The sequence below is a fragment of the Danio rerio genome, chromosome 25 (genome assembly GCF_052040795.2).
Source record: "Danio rerio strain M-AB ecotype USA chromosome 25, GRCz13ab, whole genome shotgun sequence".
Taxonomy (NCBI): Eukaryota; Metazoa; Chordata; class Actinopteri; order Cypriniformes; family Danionidae; genus Danio; species Danio rerio.
Window position 1 is genome coordinate 38,783,044 of NC_141045.1, and position 14,457 is coordinate 38,797,500.

General features: G+C 42.1%; 2 protein-coding genes and 1 long non-coding RNA gene across 3 annotated transcripts in view; 1 reads left to right on the forward strand and 2 right to left on the reverse strand.

Moving 5' to 3' along the window:
• The window catches only part of mphosph6 (M-phase phosphoprotein 6), a 365,183-nt gene that overhangs the window by 180,181 nt on the left and 170,545 nt on the right, over positions 1–14,457 (reverse strand). The gene's annotated exons all lie outside the window — the stretch shown is intronic.
• Positions 1–14,457, reverse strand: part of snx20 (sorting nexin 20) — a 677,202-nt gene that overhangs the window by 173,885 nt on the left and 488,860 nt on the right. The gene's annotated exons all lie outside the window — the stretch shown is intronic.
• LOC147830950 (uncharacterized) lies at positions 852–9,914 on the forward strand. Its single transcript, XR_015526872.1, has 4 exons — positions 852–973; positions 1,035–1,159; positions 1,264–2,068; positions 3,122–9,914. It is a non-coding gene; the product is annotated as an uncharacterized LOC147830950 (long non-coding RNA).

The following is a 14,457-nucleotide window of genomic DNA, read 5'->3' on the forward strand; positions in this document are numbered from 1 at the left end:
ACACCCCATCACGTCACGCTCCCGCACACACACACACACACCCCCATCACATTCCGCTCACATACACATACACACATACACACACACACACACACACACCATCACATCCCACTCCCCCACACACACACACACACACCCCATCACATCCCGCACACACACACACACACACCCCATTACATCCCACTCCAACACACAAACACAACCCATCGCATCCCGCTCCCACACATACACGCACACACCCTGTCGCGTCCCTCTTTTGCTCTCTCACACACACACTGTCACGTCCCGCACACACAGCCCTCACTCGTCCCGCTCCCGCACAGACATAGACACACCGTTACGTCTTGCACACATACACACTTGCACCCCATCACGTCCCTCATATACACTTACAAACACACACACACACCTCGTCATGTCTTGCATACACATACAGACACCCCGTCACACGCTCCGCTCCCTCACACACACTGTCATGTTGCTCACACACACTGACACACCTAGTAATGTCCCACACACACACAAATACACATGCACCCCGCACACACAAACACACTGTCATGTGCCACACACAGACAGATCACAACACAGTCACACCACAGTTAGACACACACTAAAACATACTAGTCACACACACTCTCTCTATCCTCACACACACGCCAGTCACTCACACACTCTTTCACACACAAACACACACTTACATCATTACACCTGTGGTCACACACACACACACACACACACACACACACACACACACTTGGCTCAGAGCCACACTGGCAGTCTTCAGCCTGTCCTACTCTATTAATTTACTTAAAGCACACTCTGCAGTCTAGACCTCTTCCTTTCATCAGCTGCTGTGTGTGTTTGTGTGTGTGTGTGTGTGTGTGACAGTGTGTGGGGTCATTACCAGCTCAGTTTGTCCAATATTATAAGTAAACTACAGCTCAGATCACAGTGAAATGGTCGACCTAGAGTAGAATTGGTTCATCTAGTGTAGAAACGGTACATGTGAAGTAGAAATGCTACATCTATAGTAGAATTGGTCCCACTAGAGTAGAGCGGTCCATCTGAAGTAGAAACGGCCCACCTGGAGTAGAAACGGCCCACCTGGAGTAGAAACGGCCCACCTGGAGTAGAAACGGCCCACCTGGAGTAGACCGTTTACCTACCGTTTCTACTACAGTTTCTACTACAGGTGGTTGTTTCTACTTCAGGTGGACCGTTTCTACTCCAGGTGGAACCTTTCTACACCAGATGGACCAGAAACAGTCCACCTGAAGTAGAAACGGCCCACCTGGAGTAGAAACGGTCCATCTGGAAAAGAAACGGCCCACCTGGAGTAGAAACGGTCCATCTGGAGTAGAAACGGTCCATCTGGAGTAGAAACGCCCCGCCTGGAGTAGAAACGCCCCGCCTGGAGTAGAAACTGCCCACCTGGAGTAGAAACGGTCCATCTGGAGAAGAAACGGTCCACCTGGAGTAGAAACGGTCCATCTGAAGTAGAAACGGTCCACCTGGAGTAGAAACCATCTATCTGAACTAGAAACGGTCCATCTGAAGTAGAAACGGTCCATCTGGAGTAGAAACGGCCCACCTGGAGTAGAAACGGCCCACCTGGAGCAGAAACGGCCCACCTGGAGCAGAAACGGCCCACCTGGAGCAGAAACGGCCCACCTGGAGCAGAAACGGCCCACCTGGAGCAGAAACGGCCCACCTGGAGCAGAAACGGTCCACCTGGAGTAGAAACAGTCTATCTGAACTAGAAACGGTCCATCTGAACTAGAAACGGTCCATCTGAACTAGAAACGGCCCACCTGGAGCAGAAACGGTCCACCTGGAGTAGAAACGGTCCACCTGGAGTAGAAACGGTCCACCTGGAGTAGAAACGGTCCACCTGGAGAAGAAACGGCCCACCTGGAGTAGAAATGCTACATCTATAGTAGAATTGGTCCCTCTAGAGTAGAAACGGCCCACCTGGAGTAGAAATGTTCCATCTAGAATAGAAACGGTCCACCTGGAGTAGAAACAGTCCATCTAGAGCAGAACACGTGAACACCACGTGTCGGGAGCAATGACTGTAAAAAATATGGACGACGCGACAGCCCTTTTTCCCATTGAACGCCTTGAGGGCAAAACGCCTGCTTGACGGGCACAAACTGTCGCAAAAGACTGCTGAAATTGGAGCCAGACATGCGCAGAAGGACTGTGATGGAGCCAGAGGAGGAGCCGCGAAAATGAGCAGAGTCGAGCTTCCAATCAAACGCTTTATGTAAAATCAACTACGCCCCCCGAACTTCTCAGCATGCGTTTGCTGTCATATCAACACAAATGGATGTAATAACGTTAACAAATATGAGGGTTTTATATATTCAATCGCGCCAGCTCCAGGCCGCAGCGCATAACTTACTCGCGGCGTCGCGGGCTGATTCCGGCTCGCATGCGGCAGCGCCTGCTCGCTCGGCCGCCGCATCTGGCTCGATTGACTCGGACTGGAATCGGGCAGTGAGTCCAGGCATCCGGAGTAGGTCCAGCAGAGGTAACATTAGTCAGTCTGAGCTCTAAGAGATAAGTCTCCGGCAGGCGAGAATCTAGCCGGAACTGTGTTTTGCTATCTGGGTGGCTAGGCGTGTATCAGCAAACTAATAAAGCCCGAAAAAAGCCCTGAACTTAGCGAATAAACAGTGTTCCACCAGGATCATGTATGTCAGAAACTATAGTTTACTGCTAAACTCATTTTAAAATAACACAGAAATCGAATAATAACATTTCAGTCTACTTCAGTCTCCTGCCGAAGCTCAGACGCCGCGCTTTGAGAAACTGTCAATCACAGCTGTCAATCACGATGACACGCCCAGCATTAAATTACTGCTAAAAACAAACTGTTTACAAAAATGAAGATCTGCACCTATTTCAGCACAATAACCAGTGCCTTAATCGACCAGAACTATCTTTCGGGACATTTTATTGCAAGTGTAATAAATGTTTTTATTTGGGCTCAAGTCTCCTTCATTAACACGGAGGAGGCGGGCTTTATGACTTGTACTGCAGCCAGCCCCCAGGGGGCGATCTAACGGCCGAAACCTTCACTCAAACGTAGGCTTGCGGCACACTTGGTCGGGAGTCACAGGTCTTTTTTTTTTATTGTCTTTCTTTCGCCTGCTCATGTTCTTCCCCACATTTGTTTGTTTGTTTCTCTTTGATTATTCTGTCTTTATTGCTTCATTTGTCTGTTTTGTTTGTTCTTATTTTTGGTTTTCATTTTTTTATTCCTTCTTTGCTGCTCGTCCTTTTCAGTTATACTCTATTTGTTTACTTGTCTTAATATATTGTTAATGTATTTTTTATGTACTGATTGATTTTTCTTCAAACAAAACCAGTTTTAAACCCTCTGGTCTGCTCTCTCTTGTGCTCTTCCTGGTAAGTGTGTGTGTGTGTAGTCGTACATCAGACGGACAGTGAGGTGTGAGGTGTGAACTGTGCTCTTCATCCCTCAATCTGTCAATTAGTGCGCCTTAGATCAGAGCAGAGGGACTGTGGGCTTTGATAGTAAGAGCCGCCCCAAACCGAGCTGACAGGGCTGTTCTGTGCTCTCCAGCTGCAGGTTTTTTTTTTGTTAAATGTTTGATGATAGGACTGAGGGGTTGTGCTTTCTCTTGAGTTTATTAGAATGTTTAAGTTAATAAAAACTGAACTGATGAAAGGGACCAAACATTAATCAGCAGAATTAATCAGCTGACCCAGTGCTCACTTTACTGTTCGTTTATTTGAGTCTGATCAAAAACATGACACTAGCAATGTCCCGAGAAAGACTATAGAGACTATAGTGATGTCCCGTGAGAGACTAGAGAGACTAGTGATGTCCCGTGAGAGACTAGAAAGACTAGTGATGTCCTGATAGAGACTAGAGAGACTAGTGATGTCCTGTGAAAGACTAGTGATGTCCTGTGAGAGACTAGAGAGACTAGTGATGTCATGTGGGAGACTAGAGAGACTAGTGATGTCCTGTTAGAGACTAGTGATGTCCTGTGAGAGACTAGAGAGACTAGTGATGTCTTGTGAGAGACTAGAGAGACTAGTGATGTCCTGTGGGAGACTAGTGATGTCCTGTGAGAGACTAGTGATGTCCTGTTAGAGACTAGAGAGACTAGTGATGTCCTGTGAGAGACTAGTGATGTCCTGTGAGAGACTAGAGAGACTAGTGATGTCCTGTGAGAGACTAGTGATGTCCTGTGAGAGACTAGAGAGACTAGTGATGTCCCGTGAGAGACTAGAAAGACTAGTGATGTCCTGATAGAGACTAGAGAGACTAGTGATGTCCTGTGAAAGACTAGTGATGTCCTGTGAGAGACTAGAGAGACTAGTGATGTCATGTGGGAGACTAGAGAGACTAGTGATGTCCTGTGGGAGACTAGAGAGACTAGTGATGTCCTGTTAGAGACTACAGAGACTAGTGATGTCCTGTGAGAGACTAGAGAGACTAGTGATGTCTTGTGAGAGACTAGAGAGACTAGTGATGTCCTGTGGGAGACTAGTGATGTCCTGTGAGAGACTAGTGATGTCCTGTTAGAGACTAGAGAGACTAGTGATGTCCTGTGAGAGACTAGTGATGTCCTGTGAGAGACTAGAGAGACTAGTGATGTCCTGTGAGAGACTAGTGATGTCCTGTGAGAGACTAGAGAGACTAGTGATGTCCTGTGGGAGACTAGAGAGACTAGTGATGTCCTGTGGGAGACTAGAGAGACTAGTGATGTCCTGTGGGAGACTAGAGAGACTAGTGATGTCCTGTGGGAGACTAGAGAGACTAGTGATGTCCTGTGGGAGACTAGAGAGACTAGTGATGTCCTGTTAGAGACTAGAGAGACTAGTGATGTCCTGTGGGAGACTAGAGAGATTAGTGATGTCCTGTGAGAGACTAGTGATGTCATGTGGGAGACTAAAGAAACTAGTTATGTCCTGTCGGAGACTAGAGGGACTAGAGATGTCCTGTGAGAGATTAGAGAGACTAGTGATGTCCTGTGAGGGACTAGAGAGACTAGTGATGTCCCGTGAGAGACTAGAGAGACTAGTGATGTCCTGTGGGAGACTAGAGAGACTAGTGATGTCCTGTGGGAGACTAGAGAGACTAGTGATGTCCTGTGGGAGACTAGAGAGACTAGTGATGTCCTGTTAGAGACTAGAGAGACTAGTGATGTCCTGTGGGAGACTAGAGAGATTAGTGATGTCCTGTGAGAGACTAGTGATGTCATGTGGGAGACTAAAGAAACTAGTTATGTCCTGTCGGAGACTAGAGGGACTAGAGATGTCCTGTGAGAGATTAGAGAGACTAGTGATGTCCTGTGAGGGACTAGAGAGACTAGTGATGTCCCGTGAGAGACTAGAGAGATTAGTGATGTCCTGTGAGAGACTAGTGATGTCATGTGGGATACTAGTGATGTCCTGTTAGAGACTAGAGAAACTAGTGATGTCCTGTCGGAGACTAGAGAGACTGGTGATGTCCTGTGAGAGACTTGAGATGTCCCGTGAGAGACTAGTGATGTCCCTAGATAGACTTTCGCTATCTCGTTAGGGATGTCCAGGGAGAGATGTCAGACTAGAGATGTCCTGTGAAGGACTAGCAGTGTCCATAGAGAAACTAGAGAGACCAGCGACATTCCTAGAGAGACGAGTGATCTCCCGTGAAAGGCCAGAGAGACTAGCGATGTCCTGTGAAAAAATGTGAAAGACTAGCAATGTCCAGTGAGACACTAGAGAGACTAGCTATGTCCTGAGACACTAGCGATGGTCAGTGAGACACTAGAAAGACTGGTGATGTCCCGAGAGAGACTAGCAATGTCCTTTGAGAGACTAGTGATGTGAGAAACAGATTTAGTATTATTGTTTTTGTTATTATCTTTTTTTATGATCGTTATTGTCTATTTATAAATTAGTTTAAATCGTTTTGTCAGATCATGTCAATTACTCCCTTGGGAACTAGTTAATGTAAAGTGTGTTTCATTTCAAGTGATTATATCCTCTTAATAGCCTCTGTTATCATAACTCCAGGCCTAATAGTTGAAATAATAAACTTGTTCAAGCTTCCTGTTCACCTCGCACTGTAGTCTTCCAGTGAATCTCTGGTAGTTAAATCTGGCAGTAATAAACCCATGTGTTGTGTTTGCTCTGGCGAATGACCTTCTGTGTTTGGGCTCCGTCTGGGTCTTAGCGAAAGCCTTCTCCTCCATAAGACTGGCACGTTTTGGCACCTCGGACAGACGCATAAACAGATGCAGTCTCTGTTAGTAATGACAGGTGATTATATGTGGCAGCAGTGCCAAGGCAATTAAACGGCGGGCTGACGGCACCATTTGGCGCGCTGTTATCCCAGCGTTAAGGCTAATTGTGGCGGCACTTTCGCTCCTGCCAGGACACTGCTTCGAACATCGTTAATTTTACACCAATACATGTCGTCTGGAGATGAATGCTGGCTCTCGGAGGCTCTTCGGCTCAGGCTGGGATCAGACACGGTGAAGTAATTACCCAGCGCTTCATCATTATAATCAGTCAAACCCATTCTCTCTGAGGCGCACATTTGAGATGATTTCCCAAATATGAGAAAACAATTGAGTTTTGAGGCATCGGCCACGCTTGAGTTTTAGATTTATACCAAATTGTGTCTCGGGAATGTCTGATCTGCAACATGTGACTGCACATTGGTACATGAAGTAGCCCAAATGTGTTGTGCATCACACATGTGGCCGTTTTGACTACAGGGGATTTTTTTATTTGCATGCACAAATACTTAAAACCAAAGGTAAACTCGATCGGGTTTTTTCCCCATGAGTACGAGTCATTTGATATAGTGTATTTACCGATACCGAAACCCAATACGATACTTATATAAATATAAAACAAAATAATAAACAAGAGCAAAGAAACACATCCAGGATGTTCCTTATTTTTTATTCAATTCACCTTCTTTCAACATTTAACAACTGTTTTTTTTACTGTTCCATGGCTAAAGCACCATAACATGATCCAAACCATGAGATTTGTCATCCGTTACTCCATTAATACGTTACAGTCTTTATATGTTTTGTTAAATTGTTTTCCTAACTAGTTAAACTCCGGGTTTGTGACGTTATCGGCTTTCGCTTTCAGATTTAAAGGGCTAGCATTGCACCAGACCCCCCTAAGTGGTGTCGTTTAAAAGTGTAGAATCTATATTTTATGCACATATGCATCACTTTGGTTTTTATTCTACAGTACAAAAGTTATTTACACTTAAATACACAGTATTTTGGATACTCGAGCTGAGTATTGAACATTGGTTAATTTTCATATTTTTCATATGACATATGTACAAGTTATAGCTCAAATGAAAGCTCTTGGTGGTGCTCATACGGTTCTAGCATTATTTTTACTGTATTATATTCACAAATCAAACAGTTGCCGCATGAATCGCGGTGTTTCCATGCCGCAGAAATAAAAACAATACATTTATGATCAATAAGCAGCCCCAGATAGCACAGACAGCGGTCATCTCTCACCTTATGCTATGCGCTTCAGGGCCGTTCTCCTCTGTTTTTGAGGTGATGTGCATAAGTAATCCTTTTTTATGTCTGACGTGCTCCAAACACAGTGAATTATGTTTGATCAAACAAAAGAATAGTGAAATATGAAAACAATGATTGATCCCTGTGGCTTGTACAGCACCTCTCATCAGCTGGAATACAATAACTTTTGCATAAATTATGGTGGAGACATTTTTCTTTTTTCCTATGATTACAGACATGTGCAGGAACCAACAAAATTAATTACAGCACACTAGACCACACACAACCTAAAAGGTGCACTTTCAAATTTGAGTTTATAAAAAAAATATAAAAAGCGCCTCTTTTTTTTAGGTGTTTATTATAACACAGACAACATATACAGATATTTTAAACACTTTCAATAGTGTTTTATGAAAATTCAAAGGGTTTTCTTTAAAATGATACCAAATTTTTGCATTTACACCTCAGCATGTGGATTTGGGAAGCTTTTAAATTTGGGTAGGCAAAATCCAGGCGGAAATCCCACAATAACAGCAGAGATTAACTGGTTAATAGAAGAGTTATAAGTTATGATAAAATGTTGCTATTACCTCATTCATACATTAATTCATTCATTCATTATTTTTCTCCCCATGTTAGAAACTTGCTTCCATATGTTTAGAAGTGACTTAAGTGTCCAAATATGTTTGGGGGGGCCAAATAAACTGAATATTCAGCTGTTGAGTTGTAATCATAGCAGCCCTAATATACATGAGAGAAGCTCTTTATTTTAATAGACTTAAGCTGGTTGTAGTGCAGTTGTAGTCATCCTGAGTCCAGATTACAGTACAGCGTCTCCTGATCCGGTCAGCACTGAATGTTGATCCGCTCTCGAACACACGACACCGCCGGCCGTCACACACTGTTATTCTTTAATTACCGAGGCCTTCGCTGCGAACAGACTGCGCTAAACACTTTTAATCAAGGAGGATTTGACACAGAATGATGGTCCAGTGTGGAATTTCACAGCCGTGTTCGCAAGCCCTCACAGGACGATTTGATCCACAGCTTTACACTACATGTGTCTGCCGAATTCAATTTGGATCTGAAACAACAGTGCGATTAGGAAGCAACGCGATCAAATATGGAGACTTTAGGCCTTCAGACTTCTAATTAAAATCAACCTTTCAAATGCACTTTTACTTCTTTGATTTGAGAACAATTTATAAACACTATTTTATTACAATCAGCAACCTTAAATTAATAGGTTTTCATTTTTTTCTGGCTTTTTTCTCATATTTTTTTCTCGCTTCAAATCAAAGTTTGTACTGTGATTTTACTCTTAGCCAGTTGGTTCATTTCAAGCCTTGCAATGTTTTAACCGTGACTTTTATTGTATAAAAAGAATAGAAAAAAATGTGCTGAAAAAGAGAGCATTACTAATTGACTCTTTCGATGGATTAAAGATATTATGTCCTCTATTTTAACAATCTAAACACACAGGTGCACTTAGGGTGTGTCTAAATCCTCTTTTGCCATTTTAAGGATGGGGAAAACAGTCTGCGCACCCAGCGCACGGTCTAAAAGGGCTTGTCTTTGTTGTCTTAATGTGTTCTGGGTGTAAAGTGCATTAAACCAATAAGAGTGTCATCTCCAATTCTCTTTAAAAACACCATTGTGGTTGCACCATTGCAGTTTCAATATTTACATGGTGGATATTTAAAGCAGAAAAGGAAAACGTTTTACTGCACGCTCAAGGTAAAAGCGCGCAACCAGACTGTCTACAGAATGAGCCTATGGTGTCGGCCACTTCTTTTCCACTTTGGATTTGTGAAACTTTGATTGTTTTGGACACACTCTATTCAAGACATTATTCATAAAATCAAGACACTTTTTATTTTCATTTATTAGGTGCACAGGTTTCAAACCAATTTCCGAATTCAGTTCTGATTTCCAGAAATAAACAAAAACAGAAGTGTGGTCAAGAAAAACTGAGCACCATAAAACTAAACCGATGAATATAAACACAAATTTATATGTGCATATAACAAATACTACCACATCTACTACTAATAATAATAACAATAAAAAAGTAAATTGTCATAAATAAACCGGCTACAACAGTTTTATTTTAATTTTAAAGATATTTGTGTACTGCTGTGTATTCCTGTTGGTGAAATAAGCAGCATGTATGTGCGTTTCGAACCTGCATAGGTGCATATAACAAAAAAAATCTTTAAATAAACAAATGAATAAATAAAATGTGCCGTTGACTTTAGACCCGCTTTTAATTGGTCGATGGCGTGGTCTATTTCAGTTGCCTCAAAATAGTAAAACTCCAACAATACACCAGCAAACAAATAGATTAATAAAAACAACAGTGTAGTCGAAAAAAAAAAAAAACTAAACCAATATATATAAACACAAATTTTAATATTCATATTACAAATACCACTACTACATCTACTACTACTACTACTACTAATAATAATAGTAACAATAAAAAACTAAATGGTCATGAATAAACTGGCTACAACAGTTTAATTGCAATTTTGAAGATGTGTGTGTACTGCTGTGCATCCCTGTGTGTGTAATAAGCCAACACAATCTCATGGCAATTCGTAACTTTTTCTTTTAGTGGCTAATTCGTACGATCTAATTCGTACAATTTAGTACGATTTGCTTATCCCCCAATGACGATTGGGGTTAGGGGTGGGGTTAGGTGCCACGCCTCCTTTTTAAAATCGTATCATTTCATACGACTAAAATCGTACGAATTCGTACGAATTAGCCACTAAACTGGCAAAACGTAAAATACTTACGTTTTCTCATTAGATCAGGCTGAATAAGCCGCATGTTTGTGCAACTAAACCCGCGTAGGTGCATATAGCCAGCTATTATAAGCACAAATTTAAATATGCATATAAGAAATACTACATCTATTACTACTACTACAACTAATAATAATAATAATAACAATAAAAAATATATATAAAATGTCATGAATAAACAGGCTACAACTGTTTTCATACAATTTTAAAGATATTTGTGTACTGCTGTGCATCCCTGTGAGTGTAATAAGCAGCATGTTTGTGCATTTTGAACCCAGTAAACACAAATACTTATTATTAAACTCCATAGGAACAGTAACAATACAATAAAACATGAATCAATACTAAAATAAATATATAAATAAACTACCATACTTTTTAAAAAAACAAACAAATGAACAAATAATGTGCCATTTGACTTTAGAGCAGCTTTTTAATGGGTCAGTGCCATAGTCTATTTCAGTCGCATCAAAATAGTAAAACAACAACAATACACCTTAACACACACTGATGAGCGCACAAATGGGTCCAAATGCATTTGCTTTTTAAACAACGTAGCTCAAGATGTGAAAATGATACCTGTGCCAGGCTGAAACTAGCTGAAAACACTTCTTGTTTCGTTGTGTGTGTGTGTGTGTGTGTGATGGTGCCCAATGTGTCTTTCATGCAGTGGATTTAACATACAGTAAATAGGCCAGAATAGCTTCCCCTTTGTCTTGCCGTCATTCTGCGCTTCCCTTGTCCTGTGTTCATGAATGAGGTGTGTGTGTGTGTGTGTGTGTGTGTGTGTGTGTGTGTGTGTGTGTGTGTGTGTGTGTGTGTGTGTGTGTGTGTGTGTGTGTGTGTGTGTGTGTGTGTGTGTGTTTTGGCAGGGTTGAGGGTGTCAGATGGACTGTAATCAGGAGTCAGTGAACAGACTGTCCTCTCGCTGGGCTCTGTGCGTCTGATGCTGTCGGGACGCTGCGCTGTCAGTTTGGCCAAATTCAACACTTTTTAAATATTGGGTCAAAGACACTTCCTGTGAGCTTCCTTAATCTGCCGCGCCGCTGTGCCAAAGTCATTAACACACACTTTAACAGTTCCAAATGAGCATATGATTTTAGGGAAATATGGCATGTTTGCGTAGCGTGATCATCTGATGTTTGGAGGCACAGTGTGGTGTCGGTTCTGACGTGCAAGCATGACGGATGACAACAATGCATGCAATTCTTTAATTTATTAATGAAATATTATTTTTGATAATTAGGGCTGAACATTCTATCTTTTCAGCGTCGATATCACAATGTGCAAGTCTGAAATAATCACATGCCAAAGATTTCCAATGTAGTTGACCAGACATTAGTTTACAACATTCATTCATTCATTTTCCTTCAGCTTAGTCCCTTTATTCATCAGGGATCGCCACAGCGGAATGAACCGCCAACTTAGTCAGCATATGTTTTACAAAGCGGATGCACTTCCAGCTGCAACCCAGTACTGGGAAAAGTTAACAACACAGTGGAGTAATTTTTATATTTGTGGCAAAATGACTCGACAGCGCCACCTATGCATGTTGTAGCTTGAACGCCAGTCCGTCAAACATGCCGTCAGACATGCCGAATAATTGCTTTTTTCGCCATTTCTAGCCGTATTTTAACAAACTCATCGTAGGGATTCAATCAGATCAACAGCAAAATCGGGTTTTGTCATCTAAAGGCCTTGTCAATGTTAAATTTCGAAGATCTAGAGTTTTCGTTAATGGGCGTGTCCGTGGCGGCCTCGCAAACTGACGATTCGCCACAAAACAGGAAGTTATAACTCAGGCATGCGTTGTCCAATCTGCTTCAAAATTCACACGTTTGATAAGAGTCCTGACCTGAACACGTTTACATGCTGATATTTAGTTACTGTTTTACTGCCATCTGCTGGCAACAGGATGGTATCACAGTATCAGCTTAAATAATACTATCCACCAGCGGTGAGCCCGGGTGCGAGGTCCCTTTCATCGCTGCTTGTAACTTTAATCTTTTGCTTGGGTTTTTAAGATTGTGATTGTAAGAATTTGAAGCAAATTTAGAGGCGACACAGTGGCGCAGTAGGTAGTGCTGTCGCCTCACAGCAAGAAGGTCGCTGGTTCGAGCCTCAGCTGTGTCAGTTCGGGTGGGCAGTTTCTGTGTGGAGCTTGCATGTTCTCTCTGCGTTCGCGTGGGTTTTCTCCGGATGCTCCGGTTTCCCTCACAGTCCAGAGACATGCGGTACAGGTGAATTGGGTAGGCTAAATTGTCCGTAGTGTATGTGTGTGACTGAGTGTGTATGGATGTCTCCCAGAGATGGGTTGCAGCTGGAAGGGCATCCGCTGCGTAAAACGTGCTGGATAAGTTGGCGGTTCATTCCGCTGTGGTGACCTCAGATTAATAAAGGGACTAAGCCAAAAAGAAAATGAATGAATGAATGAATGAAACAAATTTAGGTACATTAAATAAATGTTTGTAGCTTAAAGAATACTTCAATTAAAACTCACTTAAAACAAAAGTGTTATTATTATTATATAGTGATTATTTAATTTCTGCTTCTGAATACCGTTTGACTTGTCAGAAATTCATGAATTATTATTTAGTTTGCATCTTTGTCTTCCTGCTGTATTTAACTTTGCTTGCCATTTTTTACTTATATTTTTTGCAGGGGGGTCTATTTGGTATGGTCTGCACAGGGTGCCATTTAAACTAGAACCGCCACTGGATATATCAATAAAATTAATCAACAGCTGTCTTTTTAAGTTTCATTTCTAAACGTTTGAATCAAACAAAATCAGCATTTTTATTCGCTTTTATTGAGCTTTTATTTTATTGATTTATTTATTGAGCTAACGTGCATACGCATTCGAAAGAAATGAGATAAAGATATCAGCCTTATTTTCGGCTGTTCTACGCATGATCATCCTCTGCATAATGATCGTCTGATCGCGCTGCTCTTCTGAAGTAATTCACAACTTGGTCTTGATGGTGAATCTCCCCCAGAAATGACTCTTTGTTAAAGGGTCACGAAACACCAGAACACATGTTTTGAGCTGTTGACAGTGGTATACGTGTCCCACACTGCTAAAAACACTATTAGGACGCCTATATTTCACTAAAAAGTGTAAATTGGTTGTTTTTGCGTTATTTCAAGCAAATTCGTACTTCCGGTTTGAAACGAATTTTTGAAGCTGCGTCACGGTCATGACATAATTGCCTGTATTCCAGCGTGCAGACTGGACGTCTGTGCCAGAGTGTGTCTTATTACGTCTTACAGTGTGCTGCATTAATGCATGAGTAAGGCTTGGTTCAAACCAATCAGCGCGCTCTATTGTGCAACTTCATTAATATTCATTACTGTAACAGTGTTTAGACGACAGACGTTGTGTTGGCAAATCAAGCGTGAAGTGTTGCTTTTATAGTTTGCTGCAGTGAAGTTTTGTTTTCATTTTCTCTCTGTGAGAGCTCAGCTGGAGTCACGTGTGGATTAACAGTGTACGCGACGCTCGACAACAATAACTTGCGTGTCTAAGGAGGATTATTGTTTACCTGAGAGCTGTTCTCATCTGCAAACGCTGAAATCCGGATTCGCTTGTAACGTTAGTCTTCTCTTCATAAAGACGCGGCTCTAGTTGCTGGTGATTGTCCTGTCTCTACAGATTTGGTAAGTGAGCGACCAGTGCTCTGTTTATTCAGTTTGTTCGTATCAAATTAAGTTAACTATTGCACCGAGTGCAAACATAGCACCGCATTTTGTGACCGGAATAACACACGCGGCTTTCTGACGCTACCTGCCGTGTGCATCTAAGTTTCCAGAAAATGCAGAGTTTTTTTTTCTCTCATTCGCCGTGCGGTATCAAACATTGCATGAAAATACACGCTTAGAGGAGTTCCTCGAATCAAATATCTCGTTTGTCACAAGGGGCATGAATGAATTCCCTGAATGAAAGAGCCAAACTGCAGTTAAAGTCCACCATTTAATAATTTGGCAAATAATTCGACTACAGATGTCCATGTAGGTTAAACACCATCACTTTCTCATGTGTGTGTATTTTGACTGAAACTCGCGCGTGCCCAAATAGACACTCCCACACCATCCCACTTTAGTTCCTCCGACACTCC